The sequence below is a fragment of the Mesoplodon bidens genome, assembly GCF_964165515.1.
Source record: "Mesoplodon bidens genome assembly, chromosome: 9".
Classification (NCBI taxonomy): Eukaryota; Metazoa; Chordata; class Mammalia; order Artiodactyla; family Ziphiidae; genus Mesoplodon; species Mesoplodon bidens.
The window spans coordinates 80355840-80375457 of record NC_138166.1 but is presented as its reverse complement, the minus strand read 5'-3'; the positions used below and the strand labels follow the sequence as shown (position 1 = coordinate 80375457).

Genomic DNA, 19618 nt, shown 5'->3' with positions numbered 1-19618 from the left:
CTGACAATGAATAAATTATTTATTTCTCTCAGATTCATTATTTTCTAAAATAGAGATGATGATAATATTATAATAACATCTGCTTTGAAGGGTAGTTGTAAAATTTAAATAAGAAAATGAATGTAAAATGCCAATATGCCTGGCATATAGTATACAGTCAATAATGATTAGCTATTATAATTATAAATCGTAATTTGCACTGACATTAACTATGACGGTAAAAATCATGAGAACTTGAAAGTAAAAAATGCAAAATTGTCAAAAAGATATTAGCATCTTTTTGAAGAAGTCTCTTTTTTCTTAGCCACCTCATCTTTACGGTTGATTAATTGTAAAAAAAGGCCCCAATCTGCCACCTTTTCCTACATCCACAGCCTTTACCCCATGACTTTGCAGTTCCTTCCTTCTGAAGGTATAGACTTTGGCCACGAGAGTAAAGCAGAAGTGACAGAGTGCCAGTTCCAAGCCTGGGCCTCAATAACTTTGCATGCTTCCTCATGCTGTCTCTTGGAAAGGAACCAGTCCCGGGTGGTGCACTGTAGGATGAGAAATCATGTGGATCAGAGAGCAGATGGCCAGGTGAGATAATAGACGAGCCAGCCCCCAGCTGATTTGCAGCTGACCACTGATGGGGTTCAGGGTAGGCTGCCCCAAGATGTGCCATTCTGGCATTCAGATTATATGGAGCTGAAAACAAGCAAGGCCCCAAAGACTCAGGAAGAACCCCTGAACTTCCCCTGACTAAAAGAATGGAAGAATGGAAGATGGAAGGCCTGTTCCAAGGAGTTATAACCACAGATAACTGTGGTAAAGTATGAAATAGGTGTGGTAGACAGGGAGGAACCTAGCAAGGCCCCTTTGATCAGTCTTCTCTGGGTCCCATTGTCTGTAGATGACCCAGCAAACATTTGTTTACCAAACATTGACTTTTTTCAACTTCCTGTGAATTTCCTTACTTCCCTTTGAAGTCTCAGGCCCCTAACTCCTTTTCCTTAGTCCAAAATGACATATATACCTCATCTTTCCTTACTGTCTTGGGAATCCTTCATGTTTATGTGAATTCCCCATAGGTACATAATAAATTTTATTTTCTCGTTAATCTGCCTTATGTCATTTTAATTATTTGACCAGCCAAAAGAACTACAAGGGGAAGGGGTGGGAGTGGGGGAAATATTCCCTTCTGCCACACCACAGACACAGTAGAGAGTGGCCCAGCCAGGCCCAGACGAGCAGAAACACCAAACCATGAACTTATAAGCGAAAATAAATGTTTGTGTTGTGTATCACTGAGGACTTTACTTGTTTGTTATAAGGCATTTTTGTGGCAATAGATTATTGGTCATTCTCTGTGTATATAAGAAACTGAACACACCTTTGATGAAAGAAGTGGGGGAAAATGTCTGCTTTGTGAATAAAGACTTAAAAATCATCATAGGAAAAGGAAAAGGCAAAACATCGTAATTTAGTTACCATTTGAGCACTTACTGTCAGATAGTGTGCTAAATAATATATGTACATATAAATATATAATATATATCCATATAACATACATAATTTCATTTAATTCTTATGAGAACCTTTTGAAGAAACCGATCAGAAGAAACCAAAGCTGAAGGAGTTTAAGTAACTTAGCCAAGCTCTCACTGTGATTTCTGCTCAGGTTTGTCTGACTCCAAAAATGTACTTCAGTTCTTCTGTGATACTGTCTTCCAGTATAGATTTGTTCGTAACTCACAAGGCCTCTGCATTTGTTGACTGGTACCAGTCCGTGGCCTGTTAGGAACCAGGCCGCACAGCAGAAGGTGAGCGGCGGGCGAGCGAGCCATCACTCACATTACCTCCTGAGCCCCGCCTCCTGTCAGCATTATGGTGAGTTGTATAATTATTTCATTATATATTACAATGTAATAATAATAGAAATAAAGCGCACAATAAATGTAATGCACTTGAATCATCCCCAAACCACACCCCCGCCCCCCGGTCCATGGAAAAACTGTCTTCCACCAAAACTGGTCCCTGGTGCCAAAAGGGCTGGGGACCGCTGGACTAGGGCTTGATTAATACAGTTTTATCAATGACTTATAGATGCAATTTCCAAGGTGATCGTGAATTATTACCCTAAACTTTTTGGCTCTATTTACTAGAACTGAAGGACCAAAATCAATAATCCAGACAAGTGCAAATAAGGAAAAACACTTTCTAGTAAATACATCCTTTTTTTATAGTTAGCAAAGTAATAAATTCTAAAGAATTTCAAAGCACATATACAATCTGAGGAAAACTGAGAACTAATCTAATCAGTAGATTTATAGGGACTGGAACAAACCAAGTGAAGGAATACTTAATTGTTCTGCCTTCAGAGCCTTCAGAGAGCAACTTCTCTTTTCTAAAGACCTGAATATAAATACATAAGATAATTTTCTGGAAATCATTAGAAGAGAAGCAGACAATGTAAACAGTTGAAAAAAGAGAATACACTCCCCTTTGGAAGAGATGATCTTGCAATTTTATAACATGGGAATATTACTGTACAGTGATTCTGAAAGAATTTGGGTATCCAACTTAAAGAAAAATTGTCATCAGCTTTACTGAATGAAATGTCCTCACGCTGTTTACTCATCAAAGGAAAGGAAAAATCTGTTTTTATGTTCTAGAAGCTGCCAGTCATGCAGCAGTGAACATGAGCCATCATATGAGTCACTTTACTTTCAGCTATAATCTCTTTTCACAGTTGACAGATGAATCACAGAAATCAATCTCAACTCTGACTCTGAAAAATCTTCTGTGGAGAATTTTATTTGAAAAGAGTAAAGATGGGCAACCTAAAATTTCACATTAGGAGGCAGACAAAATGAGTGTGAGCCTAAGCTGGTGCAGGTGTGTATGGAAAAGGTTTCAGAGCTCTGTTTGGCATTTTGGAGAGAGTTCAGGCTCTGGGATAGAACAGATGAGTCCACATCCTGTCCCATGGCCTATTGGCTGATTGAGTAGCTAAATTAGTCAACCTCTGCCAGACTTAGTTTCCTCATTCATCAAAAAGAGAAGACAATAACATCTACATAGCAAGACTGTGATGAGTGTTGAAGAGCATATTTAGGCTTTTTCCCCCACATTCTACTAAAAGCACTGATCAGGAATCATATAAGCACTAATCAATCCCACCATCATTTTACACTATATTACTCAGTGCTATAAATTTTTTTTGCCATTTTCTGCATGAATGTTTATTCCTTCTCCCTAATTAAATGGCTATTTCCAAAAAGCATTGCTTTCTGTTTCTTTAATGTACCCTTCAGTTCTGAATACCTTGAAGACCCTATCTCTGCCCATAGAAGGAACTCAATAAGTGTGGTGTCTAACTATCGAGCTACATGTTACAAAGAAAAGAGTGAGATGTTGCTGATCATGTTTTTATACGGATTCAGAAGGCAATACAGGAACCATACCAAAAACAAAACAAAACATGTACCAATGCTATTTCTGCTCATTAGTAAAGTTTTATATTATCTCTGTGGTTCTTTCTCCTGAACCAGTGCCTTACGGATGATCCCAAGGCATACAATTTGTTTCCCAGTCATTAGTAAGAATTAGTGAGGTAATACTGAGTACCTCAATGGAACTTTTGCTGAATACTCTTGTCTGTCTACTTATTAGACAAAATTACTGTCAGGTTAAGAAACCTCTTAGTGGTTGCTGAGATCCCGTTGCTACTCATTAGAAAATTCTGGAGCCAGGAGCAATACAAAAGGAAGGTGTTTATTAAAGTTCACTTTTTATGCTGAACAAACGTTCCATTATTAGCACACATTGAGGCATTTCAGTTTATACTAAATTAGATGCCTTTTAAAAAAACACCCATATTTAATGGCATTAAATGAAAGCAGTGGTTGAAGGGATCCTTGCTCTGTTATAAAACCTCTGATGAATGATTCTGTCTTGCTATAAATAAAATGCAATGTAAACATGCCCCCAACTTTGGCTTTGGTTTCTTTTATTCCATTTTTTCAGTCTCAGCACAGTAGTGTGTGTGCGTGTGTGTGTGTGTGTGTGTGTTGTGAGGACACAACTTTCAAATGATCCCAGATATGTTACATATTTTTAGTTTAAAAATCCACTAATTAGCAGCCTTTTTATACCTAAGATGTTCTTATAACGTGAAAAGAAGAGTGAAGACATGAGGAAAACAGTTATACTGAGTAAAACATTTTTAAGCCCTCCCCCTCCAGATGCACAGCAAACTTTTCATTTTAATATACAGGCATTAAAGATAAGACAAGCATATCATTAGACAGTTATTTGCCAAGCCCTAGGAATTGTTTTTATTTTAATACTTTGACAATATTTATCTGCATTTCCTAAAATACAGAGATCTCAGTTTATTAATATAGTGCCATCTTCTGGTAAGTATTATGAAAGGCAGTTGGTTTCACACCAAAATAGTAGTATTGAAATCATTTAAAGAATTTAATGAAAAATTGATCCGTTGTAACAAATGTCTAGAATTGCATTCTACAGGGCTTTCTTAACATTTTAGTGTTACATTAATTTACTACTAGTTAACCTTGACTTTTAACCTTTTCCAAGAAGTTTAAAGTTATTGCCAAATTGCTACAACATGGCATAAATTCAATTAATCCAAACTGTAAGATGAAGTTACATATGTATGTTTTTATATATAATATATAACTTTATAAATTCATTTTATATGTAATATAAGATACATGCCTATATAAAAACCAAAATTTTCTTGGATAATCATAAAAAATAGAGTGTATTCCACTGTACAATGGAATATAATAATATATATACACACATACATACATTCACACATGCATGCATGCACGCACATGCACACACACACACATCTATATAATTCGACATATATAAGACCCAAAGCATAGGAACTGGCCAGCATTAATAGAAAAGCAACACATGAAGAATGGACTGCTTTTCTAAATATACCTTACCAAAAATTAAAAATTAAAATGCAAACATAAAACTGAACAAAATTTCTTAGCATGTATGAAAGAAAAAGGGCCAATAACTCTAAAATATAATCATTATAATTATCATCAATGACAAATGCTAACCTCCTTAATATGTTAATAATTCTAATGAACCAATTAAAAGAAGGCAGTGAGCACAGAGAAAAATGAGATTAATAAAATTTTATAAGTGAGGAAATAAAAACTTAACAAAGAATAAGTTTAATAAACCAAAAAATATTTTTATCCTCATATACAATGAACTGTAAGCTAAAAAATAAAACATCAGTTTTTAACTACAATTTGAGGAAAAAATTAAAACTGTAAATTCATTACTTTAGGAGTATAAATGTGTACCATATTTCTGAAGTTATTTGGCAATATCCACCAAAAGTTCATTTTAATGTATATATCCTCAGATAATAACCAAATGTGTGAGAAATATGTAAAAAAGAAAATTTAAAAATTTTAGTTTTGGGAATTCCCTGGTGGTCCAGTGGTTAGGACTCTGCGCTTCCACCACATGGGCCATGGGCTTGATCCCTGGTCAGGGAACTAAGGTCCCACATGCTGCGTGGAACGGCCAAAACAAAAACAAAAACAAACAAAAAAAATTTTAGTTTTGTTTGGTTTGTTTGTGTTATACATCGGGAATATTTGGAAACAATCTAGATATCTTAAGATAGAGCATTATTTATATTCACTGCAGTGGCTTTAACATGATAGAAAGATACTATTGACAGAATGATGTTCACAATATAGTATTTGAAAAAAGAAAATAAAATGAACACATAATATGTACATTATGATCCATGAAAAATGATCACTGGAGTATATCAGTTTCTCACAGGTCATCTCTGGGTATTGAAATTACAGATAAATTTATCTTTATACTAATCTCTATTTTCTATATTCTACATAGTAACTTATTTAGAACAAAAGAACTTTTTAAAATGACAGCTGTTGGAATTCTTTAATTTTCAAGCACATAGAAAATGACATAAATCAGTAAATAATTATTAAGAGTCTGTATTCTGTGGAGTTACACAAAGTATAACGTATACACAGTACAACAAGAATTAAGATTACAAATCAATAACATAGCAGGGTAGATGAAAAGTGCTATCTGAGTGAATATATCAGTCAGGACATTTTGGCTTTCAGACTTTAAGAAACTGAAACCTTGTTGAATGTGCAAACAAACAACAACAACAAAAAACCGTGGGGTGGGGTGGGAGGCAAATTATTTGCTTACACAACTGGGATGAGCAAAAGTCAGGCTGACCTTAAAGATGACTGAAAAGAAGGACTTAAAAGCAGATAGATCTGGCCTCTGCTTCTGTTCATGTGACATCCTCATTATTTCGTGTCAGCTTCTCCATATGGTGGTAGCAGGGAATGGTCCTGAGCAGCTTAGGGCTCATACCCATGTAATTCCATTTAGAGGACAGTAGTTAAAAAAACTTTTGGGGGCTTCCCTGGTGGCGCAGTGGTTGAGAGTCCGCCTGCCGATGCAGGGGACACGGGTTCGTGCCCCGGTCTGGGAGGATCCCACATGCCGCAGAGCGGCTGGGCCTGTGAGCCATGGCCGCTGAGCCTGCGCGTCCGGAGCCTGTGCTCCGCAACGGGAAAGGCCGCAAAGGGAGAGGCCGCAACGGTGAGAGGTCCACGTACTGCAAAAAAAAAAAAAAAAAAAAAAAAAAAAAAACTTTTGACTGGTTGAGCTTGTGTTATATCCATACCCTATAGCCCAGGGTGTAGGTTAACATGATTGACACTCCCCATTGCTAAAAAATAATACTTGACACTTGTTAAAATGGTAAGGAAGACTTCATTCAGGACTGTTGTGATAGATATCGAGAATATCATAATAGAGAAGAGAGATCAGCCTCAACTCTGAATACAGAAAAGACAACTGGAGATTTATAGTCAATAATCAGAGTGAGGGGTCACTGGATGAAAATTACAAAGAGGAGACATCAAGGGTAGGGGAATTCTTGCTAAACCCACTTAACAGGATTCTTGCTGAAGGCAGATCACGGTGATCAGATATCAAGGGTGGAAGGATTCTTAATAAGCAGACTTATCAGGATTCTTGCTACAACTGAACTAGGCAGGTTGCAGACAGGACCCAAGGACAAGGCCAAAAAGTGGGCTCTGAAGACCCTGACTAAAGTTTGGTCAAGGAGAGAGTCTTTGTTACCACGAAAATCAAATTTTTGAAGGAGGAAGCAGGGTATGGGAACAGAGTTCTATTCAAAACAAAGAATAAGAATTTAAATATCACGGTACAACTCACCGGATGCTTGTAAGAAATTAGTTGTGGGAAAGAATGCTTCCAGCTTAAAGACAGTTAAAGAAGAGTATAAATTTGATACTGACAATTAATCAGCATTTTATAGGCAGAGATGAGAACAGGAAGGAAGCTACTGCTAAGTTGTGAACAAAGACAAGAAAGTAGGAAAGGACAGGTGAACCTGTATAAGTTCAACAGTTTGGCTGGAGTGTAGGATTCATGTAGAGAATTAATGGAAGATAGTCTATAAGTCTATTAAACCTAGATTGTGGAATATCTTGAAATTCCAGGAAAAGAGTCTGAAGTCAATCTGACTTCTCATATCAGGGTACTTCTACCTCCAAGAAAATGTGGTAGAGCCAGGGATACTTGGAGCCATAGGACTAATATGGCAAATCTTCCTGGACATCAAAATTACCTCAAGATTTGGAATGAAATATTAGGTAATTTAATCAGGAAGTATTTTTAATTACATTAAAACAAATACTGACAGTAATATGGTTAAGAATGAAAAATTAACTTGCATTTTAAAGCTACAAGATAAGATTTGAGGAAGATTGATAAATTCTTTGCCCCCAGGATCTTCCAGTCCCCTTCCATCTTCCATTTGGGTGGAAATTCTTGAGAACTCTGCTGCAATTCAAGGATGTGTAAGCATGAAAGTGGAATGAAGAAAAAATGGTATTATATAAAGATTAATATAGTAGCAATATATAGAATGAGTAAAGGGGGGTAAGAATAAAGAAATGGAAGCTAGTGAGAAAAATATTTTTATAATTCAGGCATAAGGTACAAAAATATATATCTGAATGTTGGCAATGGGAATGGAAAAAAAGGGATGATTCAAGAAACACTGTAAAGGAATAATAAATATGTACCATGTTTTTAAATAAAATTCTAATCACTTTAATAAAAATAATTTTAATACTATGTTGTTAAATCAAACTGACACTAAGGTCATGCCTTCATGAACAATGCCTGTTTAAGTCCACTCGGTTATCTGGCCCAATGAACCTTTTTCTCACCTCTTTTTGCTTATTTGCCACAATACAGGAGAGAATAGGGCAGACGGTTAAGAAGATAACACCCATGAACTGTCACAGACATTGATCTCATCCCACTGCAAGTCTTACATGGCAAGAGAAGCCACATTTGACTAATGAGTAATTCTTCATTCTCTCCAGTTTCAACAAGATTTCACTTTCCCTTTGGGATGCTAAAAAAAAAAAAAAAAAGAAGCTGATTATAAGAGGTGATCAAAAATCTGAACTCTTGGGTAGAATTCTGGTGCCGTGCCTGAAGAAAGACAATATAAAGTTTAAAGAAGAGACAAGAAAAGGTAGCTAAAATCAAGAATATGTGGAAATTTTCATATGAGGAAGTGGGATTCATGAATCAAAAAAGTAAATTTGAAAGGGAACGCAACTAAATTCTATAAAAGAATGAGAACGATAGAGATAATAGATTCTGGAACAAAATAGCACCTCCTATGTACTAAGAAATTGTATTTGCTATAATCCATTCTATTTTGAGAATAAAATTGGTTATTATTATTCTGACATTTCAAATCAAGAAACTCAGGCTCAAAGAATTTGAGGATTATCCCATAATGACTGAATGAAATAGTGCCAGGTGATATAAAAGAAAGTTATCACTCTATACCCTAGTGGATGAAGACAAGAAGTATTAGAGGCTAAAAATAAAATTAAATGTAAGTAAATAAAAATTCAAGGGGAACTCAGATTCGTGAATGACAGCTGTGCCATGAATAGTACGTATACGTCATGTAGGTTTTTGGAGTAGAAGGCTAACCTTCTGAGATTGTGGCACGGAAAATAATTGCGAAGGCTTTGTAACACCACTGTCTTGGCTCTCTCAGAAACAGAATTCTGAATGTGCTATAGCCTCGAAGTTGTTAATGTGTGACAGATATTTATCAAGTATCAAGCTTAGGATATCTTAATTCTATCAACATTCCTAATAAGACATTACTATGAATAATCAAACACCTATGTTCTCAAAGATTGTTTTTCTTTTTTTTTTTTTATAAAGTCAGACACAGCATCGTAGCTCAGTTATTATTTTTTTTTTAGAAGATGCTGTGGGTAGGAGTTTTATTAATTAATTAACTTATTTTTGCTTTGTTGGGTCTTCGTTTCTGTGTGAGGGGTTTCTCTAGTTGTGGCGAGCACGGGCCACTCTTCATCGTGGTGCGCGGGCCTCTCACTATCGTGGCCTCTCTTGTTGCGGAGCACAGGCTCCAGACGCGCAGGCTCAGTAGTTGTGGCTCACGGGCCCAGTTGCTCCACGGCATGTGGGATCCTCCCAGACCAGGGCTCGAACCCACGTCCCCTGCATTAGCAGGAAGACTCTCAACCACTGCGCCACCAGGGAAGCCCCATGTTTTTCTTTTATACATACTTGGTTTTCTTTGTCCTAGAGACCTAAAACTATACTGTAATACTATCCACAGGATCCATGCCGTGGGACTCTATTATAAATGAAGCCTTGGCACAATGAGATCCTTTTGGTATTTCCAGTAATAAATCCCCTTGGATAGGGTCAAAAACGCATCCACTTTATACTGAACTCTGCATTCTCCACAGTAGTGCTGTGAGGCTCCGGCCTTACATCATAAATGTGAAGGTAAACCCTCAAAAAATGTTGATTTGGATGGAAAACCTAAGAATTATCTTTAATATGACCATGTAATGCTATACAGAATTCTGAGTAGCTATTGCATAATAGCATTCTTCTGTCTCATGAGATCTATGTACCAAATAATAGCTGCCAACCAAGTTGAATCCAAAGCCAATTTCTAATTCATGACTTCATAGGGAGCTGTGACATATGCTCATTTAAAAATCTGTTACATAACAGCAAGTTCTGTACCACTCTTCTGTAATGTCAGTACAATACTGCCAAGCACGAGAGTGAAGCATGAGTGTCGACACTTAATTATGAATATTAAATTCAGTCTCCCATTTCAGATCTGTGTCAGATGTCACCACCTTCAAGAACTCATAAATGAGCAACTCTCTTCCTCTAGTCAATGTAATATGAACTATAGGATGAGAAATATGTTAAACCACTCTTCTCTGGTTACACACCTGTAAAAAATTCTTTTGCAACCCAGAAGCTCCGGATCACAGAAATGTCTCAAATACTTCATCCATCACCACAATGTAGGTACCTCTAGGGTGTGATTTCAATAGTCAAAGGTGAAATGGAGCATAAGAGATCATCACTTCCTACTAATTGATGATTTAAATTGTTATGCCTGGTAAGCTTGAGCATTTTTCAAAATGAGAATTGCGGTGGCCAATTTTTAGAAGCAGCACAGTCTAAATTACTGCTATATATCTGTATATGCGTGACTCTGCAAAATGGAAAAATATGAAAGGATATGCTGGTATTAACAGGGATATTTAAGGTCATCTTTTTGTTATTACCCTTGTTTATCTGCAGAAACAAAAAAAAATAAGGCTTTATATTCAGCCTTCTTTGACCACTTAAATTGTGCGCTGAAAGGTTAAAAGTTGTATCAAAGATTAAAGTTTTGCAATCAATGTGTGTCTTAAACTCTAACATTAGAGCTCAGCTGCTGCAAACATTTTACTTCTTCTCTAGAGACTTAGTGTTCATGGCATTCATGCTGTGAAATCATATTATAGCTGAGGCATTTGTACAACTTTCTGTAATAAATGGCTTCAGACAATGGCCCCCGATCTAGAGCAGATTTCCTAACAGAGAATTCTATAGTGGTTTATGGTATAGTGAGGGCCAAGATAATCAAACAAACGTGGTCCTCTTTCAAGAGAAAGTTAAAACATTTTAGTCCCTAAATCAAATGTCATCTGCTTTGACCAGTCATGATTACATTTAATAACCAGTAGGCTATGAAACATTTTAAGAAATGTATGTTATCATACAGTGATGACATATATTGCCAATTCATTACTCCTCTTTTATTGCCATTTTATCATTCCTGACTAATTGCATGTTCTGACAGTTTCTATGAAATTTGTGATACTGAATAATAATTACTGACTATTCATCCAGCACTGGTGGGAAACACAGCCAGGGGAAAATGTGTCCCAGATGATATATCAGCAAATGCTATTTAGACTTTAAAATTTCATGTTAATTTGGGTTTCAGCAGTTAATTAGGGAATTCATGCCTTAAAAATTTTTACTTTCATTGACATCCTTAATACTTTTCAGTGGTTAATTTTTTTTAAGTTCCTTATTGAACATTTAAACAGAGTTAGCTTATCAGTATAATAAACTTATAAGCTTTGGTTTTTTAAGGGAAATTTTCTACCAATAAAGAATGGCTTGGGGGCTTCCCTGGTGGCGCAGTGGTTGAGAATCCGCCTGCCGATGCAGGGGACACGGATTCGTGCCGCGGTCTGGGAAGATCCCACATGCCGCGGAGCGGCTGGGCCTGTGAGCCGCTGAGCCTGCACGTCCGGAGCCTGTGCTCCGCAATGGGAGAGGCCACAACAGTGAGAGGCCCGCGTACCGCAAAAAAAAAAAAAAAAAAAAGAATGGCTTGGGATTTGTTTTATCATAAAAGTTTTATTAGCAGTTAGTTCCTTCTTCAAAACAATTCAATCTTATTTCCTAGATTAATTTTCCGTTTGAGTGTGAGATATATATATAAAGGGACAGTCTTCATGTGGACAAACATCAAAACCAAACTGTAACCTGAAAATGCCATACCAGTGACTTGTCCATCGTTAGCGACGTATCTCAACAGAGTTGCAATTCAATCACAAGCGACCACTTCAGTGGGTACACTTGAAATCCCAACAAAGTCTGGTTTTACCTATGGCTGCTCAGTGAAACTGCAAATACAATCCACTAAGCTTTTACATGCATTCTAGCGCTTTAACTCAGTCATGCAAAGAACCCAAAGGCATCTGACCTGCGAAGTTGCCTGAAAATATGGAACTGTCTTTCTGAATAGTTTTTCTCTGAAATAAGTCAAGTATGGCTTTGGTTTTATTATAGATTTCACTTGGAGGCAGTGAAGAAAATAACATGCTTCACAGGCTGTCCTTGCTAATCTAGGACACCTAGTCTGAGACTAAGGATAGAGTGGACACTTAGGAAATACTTGTTAAATAAAAGAGCATTTGCATAGTAAAATCGAGTTTCAGTGATAGAGAAGTATCTGTATAACTCAAAACTCTGTAATGTCTACATAAATAGATATTTTCTTACCTTAGACCTTCACAAAATTAAACAAGATGGAAAACTGATGGCATAAAATAATTGATGTGCTCATAACTGGTTGATCTATTTAGCAAATAAATAATGAGAATCTGTAATGTGTTAGGTACAAGGGATACTAAAGAAGCAAAACTAGCCCCTGATATCAATGGTTGCCCAGGTTTATAAGAAGAATACTAACATTCTAAATGTTACGTGGAAGACAATTGCACTTAATATGTTGTAATAACATTTCAATTTCTGCTGTTAGACATTTGGAGAATATGAATCTAGAGAGTGGCCTGTGTTACCTTTAGTATACCAGAAAGACATAAATAATAAGCAATAAAATTTAAATGGGGGCAAGAAAAGAGAAATGCAAGCAAACAACTCTATTTTGTTATAAATATAGCTATTCATGCTCAGGCATATTAAATGCAGAGTGAAAATGATAGACAGTGTCAGACTCTAGTATAAACAGCTAGGAATGGGAATTAGAGCATGAAAGGTCTCTGAGCCTCAGTTTCATCTGTAAAGTGAAAGTGGTGTTTCTATATGATTTCTCAATACATTCTCAGATATGCATGTATTGAAAACTGTTAAGGACAGGGTAAAGTGATTTCATACCCCTAAATATCCAGAGCTACAGAGATACCATGAAGAGAAAAAAAAAAAAAAACTCTGAAAACCGGACAATAAAATTTCTCATTGATTTACTGCCATACACGTCCCATCATAAGTAAGACTATATTTGTTTTACAAACTATATGTTTGACGCTTTTACTATGTAGGATGAAATTATTTCATGTCATTTCCTTCCCAAGAATCATAAACTTGGTTTTTTCTGTTTATCTGAATATGAGCTAGAAAATCACCCCACTAATCACAGCCAGAGTCTTTCTTAACATTTAGATAATGGAGAAATATCACCAAATTAGCACATACTATGCACAAAACCACCTACAGAGAAATTTCCTGCAGTCTTGTAAATGTGCAACAATCATTTAAGCAGTAGTCCCCAGATGGACAGGGAAATGAACAGTGTTATTTCTGAATCAACAGGAATTTTTTTCTTTTTAAAGCGTCCTTTCACTCAGAATGATACCTTTATGATCAGAAAGGGGTGTGGGGGAGCATTTGTAATTTGGAAGAATACATCATCATATGCGAATCTTCCCTCTTCTGCTCACCCACAGAAGGATCAACACAAGCACCCAGGAATTTTTGAAAAAATTCTCACTGGCAGGAGAACGGAAAGCCATAGGTTAAATCAATGTGGGGTGGTGTTGGGGGAGTTTTCTGAAGCATGAGTACTTTTCCCAGATTCCATTTAGCCCCACCCTGATAGGATTCATAGTCTCAAAACAGAAGTGGAAATAAGGTGTGTGTAAGTTCAAAGACTGCAATCACCTAGTACATTCCAATCTCCCTATCTGTATCCCTCCCCCTCCCCAGGTAGAACTAAGTAAGAATTTTCAGGAAAGGACTGGAGTCCATATTTTGAGAAAACTACAGATTCACTTTTATTTACCAATGTTTTAATCTCATTTTTCATCTTCATTTACATGAAAAATTGGCATCTCTTAGGCAGAATGATATTTTAAAATACACAGATGCTGCAAATAAAACATCTTGTGGCTGTTCAACAGAAACATAAGGCCACTGAAATATATTAATTTTTCAGTACACGTGTAAATGTGGCTAAGCAAAAATTTGGCAGAAGGACAAATATTCTCACAAAGAAAATACAACACAGTAAAACATAAACACAATTAAATGAACCAAATTATACCCCATCAATAGATGAGAGAGGCGTGCCATTGACTATGTCTGCATGGTAACTATACAGTCAATTTTCTGGATTGTTAGACAAAATGTGCACAAAAGCTTTTGGATGATTAACTGTGTATATTAGAATCCTATTAACTTAGCCAACATTTATTGAACACCTATCATATTTCATGCACTATGATAACCACTGGGATTACAAAGATGAAAAGAGGCATGGTCCACATACTTAAAAACCTGACTTCTTAAGTCTTTTCTTTACTGCATAGGTTTAGGTGTATTATAGAGCAGCTTATACTTCTTGAACATCAACAAAAGTCTGATACAACATGACGTGTCAATGTTCTGCAATGCTCTTGCCTTACATGAACGTGTAAAGGTGGAATTCACTTTACACTCTATGATATTTTAGCAATATATAGACAGTAAAAAATATTTCATTTAAAAATGTCTTGTTCGTTCATTCAACAAATATTTATCAAGGGCTTATTCTGTGCCACATTCTATGTTAGTAACTGGAGACAGAGCAATGAAGTATCAGCATACTCCTTGTTTTTCAGAACCATAATTGTATATTTATTCTTTTCCCAATAACAAAGCTCCTACAGCCTTCCATCTGGACAGATTCTTTGTTTTCCTGCTGTTAGCGTTTGCCCTCCTCCTGAGAATATCTAAACGTCTTCATCTCCACTCAACTTATTTGGCTTGATTTCTATTTCCTTGCATATCTAATCTGACACACTAATATATGCTAATGAACCAATAAAATATCTGCCCCCTTCTGTATGACAGTTGTGCATTCGTGCAATGTCCTTCTAGAGACCATGTATTTAAAACCAAAGTGACTCTAATGGTAGGCATTTCAAACTCTGAGATACACAGTTTGAAGAAATGGTTGGACTGCATTCAAAAGTAGTTACCTATATACCTATGCAGGGATTATACCACAGCCTCTTGGTGTTAAATGCTGTGAAAAGTATTTTGGTATTTACCTGCATTGCCCATATCACAGTGAGGTGCTCCCAATACGACGCTCACACCTTCTGTTTTGGAGACTCAGGCACAGATCTTTGATTGAGGAATGTTATCACTTCATTACAGGAGTTTTTTTCCATCCTTCACCCTGTTGTGTCCTGCTAATCATGTACTAAAATGAGCACAGGACATCCATCCTCAAGAGTCTGTTTTAACAGTCTCTAGTTCAAACACACTTTATCAATCAAGTCTGCAGTCAGGGTAAACCAGTAATCGAAAATTCTTTCTACTACCTGTGATGAATTTCAGTGTTCTAAATGCAGTTCATTTCAAGGCCACTCCTTAAGGAAAAATTAACATTTATGTACAAGGAACTGTGCTACTTTTCTACATTTGCCATTTCATGTAGTCCTCTTTACAGTTCTATGAGGTAGATTATGTATCTCCATTTCAAAGATGAGGAAATTGAGATTAAAAGAGGCTAAATCTACTAGTGAGTGTAACAGCTAAGATTGGAGCAAGCAGAACAGATTTCAATGGTGCCAGAAATAGACCCTGACCAAAAATACATCTGCCACTACCTACCACCATGATTGAAAGTCTACCTTTAGTAAATGGTTCTTTGGAGTTCTGAAGTTATTTTTTTTGACTTGATTGTTTTGCTTCATTTTAGAAGCTTATTAAATACGTGTGTAGCCCTAAGAGGAATAATGTCTAAAAGATTTTCACCTAAGTATTATTGGACATTCAGATGTATCTACAGGAAGACACTGTCTTATGAATCCTATGCCTTGTATCTTAATTCCACTAAAACTAAGATGTCATTAACTGGACAATGCATCAATTTTCTGTGTACTACTAAAAAAATGCCAATTAATCATGACAGTGATGATTTTTTTATCATGTCGACTTAAAAGTCACATCTCAATTTCTGAGATGTTAAAATGTGAAAAATACACTTATGCTTGACAAAATAACGTAGACCCTTTGAACATGAAGAAAGTAAAATAAGATGGAATTTAACTTTACCTGCTTCAACATTTTAATGAAGATTACTGAAATTGCTGATTAATTCCTTCAACTGGTTTGGGAGACCATAACTTAAATAGTTTTGTGTTATTGCAGAGTTAGACTATGCACAATCATTATAGTCAGGGGAATGTAGTTGCTATAGTTAAGAGTTTAATTAAGAAAATACTAATTTAATATCTATTACTTAATATTACTTTGTTCTCTACGATGTAAAGGCAAAACAGAAGAGACACAATGTTCTCTACTTCTTGGAATTTTCACTGAGGCCAAGATGAGGAACTGTTTGAGTTTAAGTGGGTAAATAAATATACCATGACTGCATCCTAATCTCATTTATAAAGTGCTTCTGAGAACATTTCTGTATTCAGCTCAGACACAAACATCACTGCCAACCTTGTCCCAAGAATACCCCATCACTGCTTGTATAACTTGAATTCATCTTCTATATGTCCTCTCCTATAATTGTAGCCTTTACTATATCAACTATCTGAGAAAATTTTCAAATTACTTAGTTGAGAAATTTATTTACTGTTTTAAAATATTATCCATTTATTATTAACAATTAAGTAAACATCAGAGTAGCTAGTAATAGAAATATCAAAAACCTCAGAGGTGTAGTTGAATTTGGACCACCTTTTTCAGACTTGATTTCTTTAGTTGTAAAACATAAGAATTAAAAGAGATAACATAAGTGTCTGGTACTAGGTACCAATAATATTAGTTTCCCACATCTACATGCTTTGTAAAGAGTAAGTTGTGTTGACTTTTTTAAGGAGTCCCTATGATGTGACATTTTGGTGCACCAGCAGTGAGTATGAGAGGACACAATAATGGTGGCTGAGATTGAAAAGAAAATAAATACACCTAAATTCTGTGGGATGCCTAAGTTATATTTTACATTTCTCAAATGGGTGTAAAAGCTACTTATTAATATATACAATCTACTTCAAAAGACTCCTACTTAATGCTCACATTTTTAAAAAATTTGTTCATTTTTCCCTCCCACTTTTCTTTCCCCACTTTTCTTACTTTTACTTTTACTTCCTAACTCTGCTCCAAAGTCCCTATTACTGAATAGTTGTGGGTTTATTGACTAGTGCCTAGAAGAAGCCTTTCCAATTACTTTGTCCCCTCACCTAAATCTTTGGATGAAAATCAAATATGCAGAAAATAGACTCCAATGGACGTTTAGTTCTTATCCCTGTAATGGGAAAAACTAGAAGGTGTTTTTCTTAAAACTGTCACTCACCTAAGCTTTTCTATTCATATTTAACATAACTACCTTGGATTCAATGGGTTGCAAAATTCCAGACAAGTTTCAGTGCCTGTTTAAAATTAGTTTAGATGAACAAAAATTCTTATTTGTTATTTTCTGGTCCCTGAATTAATTTTTCAAAGAGTTATCACTTGAAGTCTTCCATAGTAATCAGGATCTTAGGTACAAGTTAGTAGCTGTTTAGTGACAATCCTCAAGCAGCAATCTGATGAGGATCCCTCCCCCCTCATCATACTGGAAATGTATCTGCAAATATTCAATCTCAATTTCACACTGAATTTTTATTATGATTTCTTATTTTGGTTTTAGACTACTTCTTATAATTTGGTAAATAAATATCCACACTTTATTTTTCCATATTTTAACTATTTCATGCATCTCCCTACTTTGTACTTAGAATACAGGAAAAAAATCAGTACTGATTAGTGAAAATTCATAGTTATGAAAAATTTTAAAAGAAGCAACATCTGTACTTTTTGTTTTGCTTTCAGTATTTCAAAACAGGCAGAACTTTATTTAATAATTAGTTTTAGGAAACAAGTTTTAACAAGTAGACAAAAAATTGAAACACATCAAATTCATTTTTCTGATATGTAATGATTAGCAAAATCCCTACAACTGTTTTTGCATGATTCATTTCTCAGCACAACACATCTACTTTTAGAAAGAACAGTGAAAGTCTTCTTTATATTAGTCCTTTCCAGAATTCTCGCATAACAAGGTTGTACTATACAGTCACCTAGCTCCATGGTTCCTGCTCTACTTTCTTCATATTATATTTATATTCTCAGCAAGGAGTGCTACTATTTCCTAAAATAATAATAAAGTGTTATCAGCTGGCAGTCAAGTTAGTTATATACTTGAAGCTATTATATTTGAAGCAACTTGGCAATTAATACCAAATTACATCGACAGGTTGTATTAAATATATTATTCAACATAAACCCTTCTGGCTCAATTAACTGTTGTATAACAGAACTTTTAACTTTAAGGATTCCCATACTGAGAAGCCAACAATATTTTGTTTCAAATGAATAATTTTTTTCCTTTTAAGCAAGTAACAGAATATTTCCTATGGTTAGATTTACAATAGCACTCTTAGATAAGCTCTTATCTTTCCAATGTTCTAATCTCAGCATAGATCTCACACACTAATGGGCAGGGTTGGCAGGTTGGTGAGGACCCCATCTCTACACCCCTAGTTCCTGAGCACTACCTAAGACACTACAGTGGGGAAAGCTGATCTCACAGAAGTATTTTCAAAGCAAAACAAAGTACTTTAGAAGCACTGACTCTTGTCCAACCACCTATTTTACAAATGAGGAAACTGAAGACCCTCCCTCTTGTCCACAGAGACTTCTGTCCTGTTGGCTTCTCTTTACCTAAGGAAAAACATTTTTTGAAATCACATCTTTTATGTACAATAAATATTTCTTTTCTCAGAGAAAAAAATGTTCAACTTTCATACATGGGAACTTATAATAGCTTGAAAAATTTTAAGGATTTTGATCCAGTTTAAAATTAAAATTATTTTACTACTTATGAAAATGACCATTTCCAGCCAATAATAAAAGGAATTCCTAATGTACGCCAAGTATTTCATTAGACATTGAGGACCTAGAGGTGAATAAATATGGTTCTCTCATATGAAAGATCTTGCAGTCTAGTGAAGGAGGCAAAATGACAACGTAATCCACTATAGTAATGTCATAATAAAGGTGCATGTAATGTGCCAAAAAGCACAGAAGGTGGAAAGAATAGCTGTCAAACAATTTAGAGTAACTTTTATAGCTGAACATTCTTCCTTCTAACCCTGCTTGCTTTTTAAATAAATACCATGTAAATCCCAGTATTTTTAAATTGATGGTTTTGGAACTATGCTATATGGCATTTCATCAAACAACGTATTATATCCATAATATATAACACATTGATCCCCAGTATTCCCTTATTTAATAAATCCATCATTACATTAAAGAAGATAAGAGCAGGTTTTTAAAATAACTTTTCTTTAATAAATTTGTGATGTTGATTACTTTTCAAACATTC

At 35.5% G+C, this 19618-nt stretch overlaps 1 pseudogene across 1 annotated transcript in view; it reads left to right on the top strand.

The window, feature by feature from the left end:
- Nucleotides 1-211: 211 nt before the first annotated feature.
- The window catches only part of LOC308622314 (developmentally-regulated GTP-binding protein 1-like), a 47116-nt pseudogene continuing 27709 nt past the window's right edge, over nucleotides 212-19618 (top strand). The window contains exons 1-2 of the transcript in view: nucleotides 212-217; nucleotides 397-579. The product of the transcript in view is annotated as a developmentally-regulated GTP-binding protein 1-like (transcript). The remainder of the gene's footprint in view (nucleotides 218-396; nucleotides 580-19618) is intronic.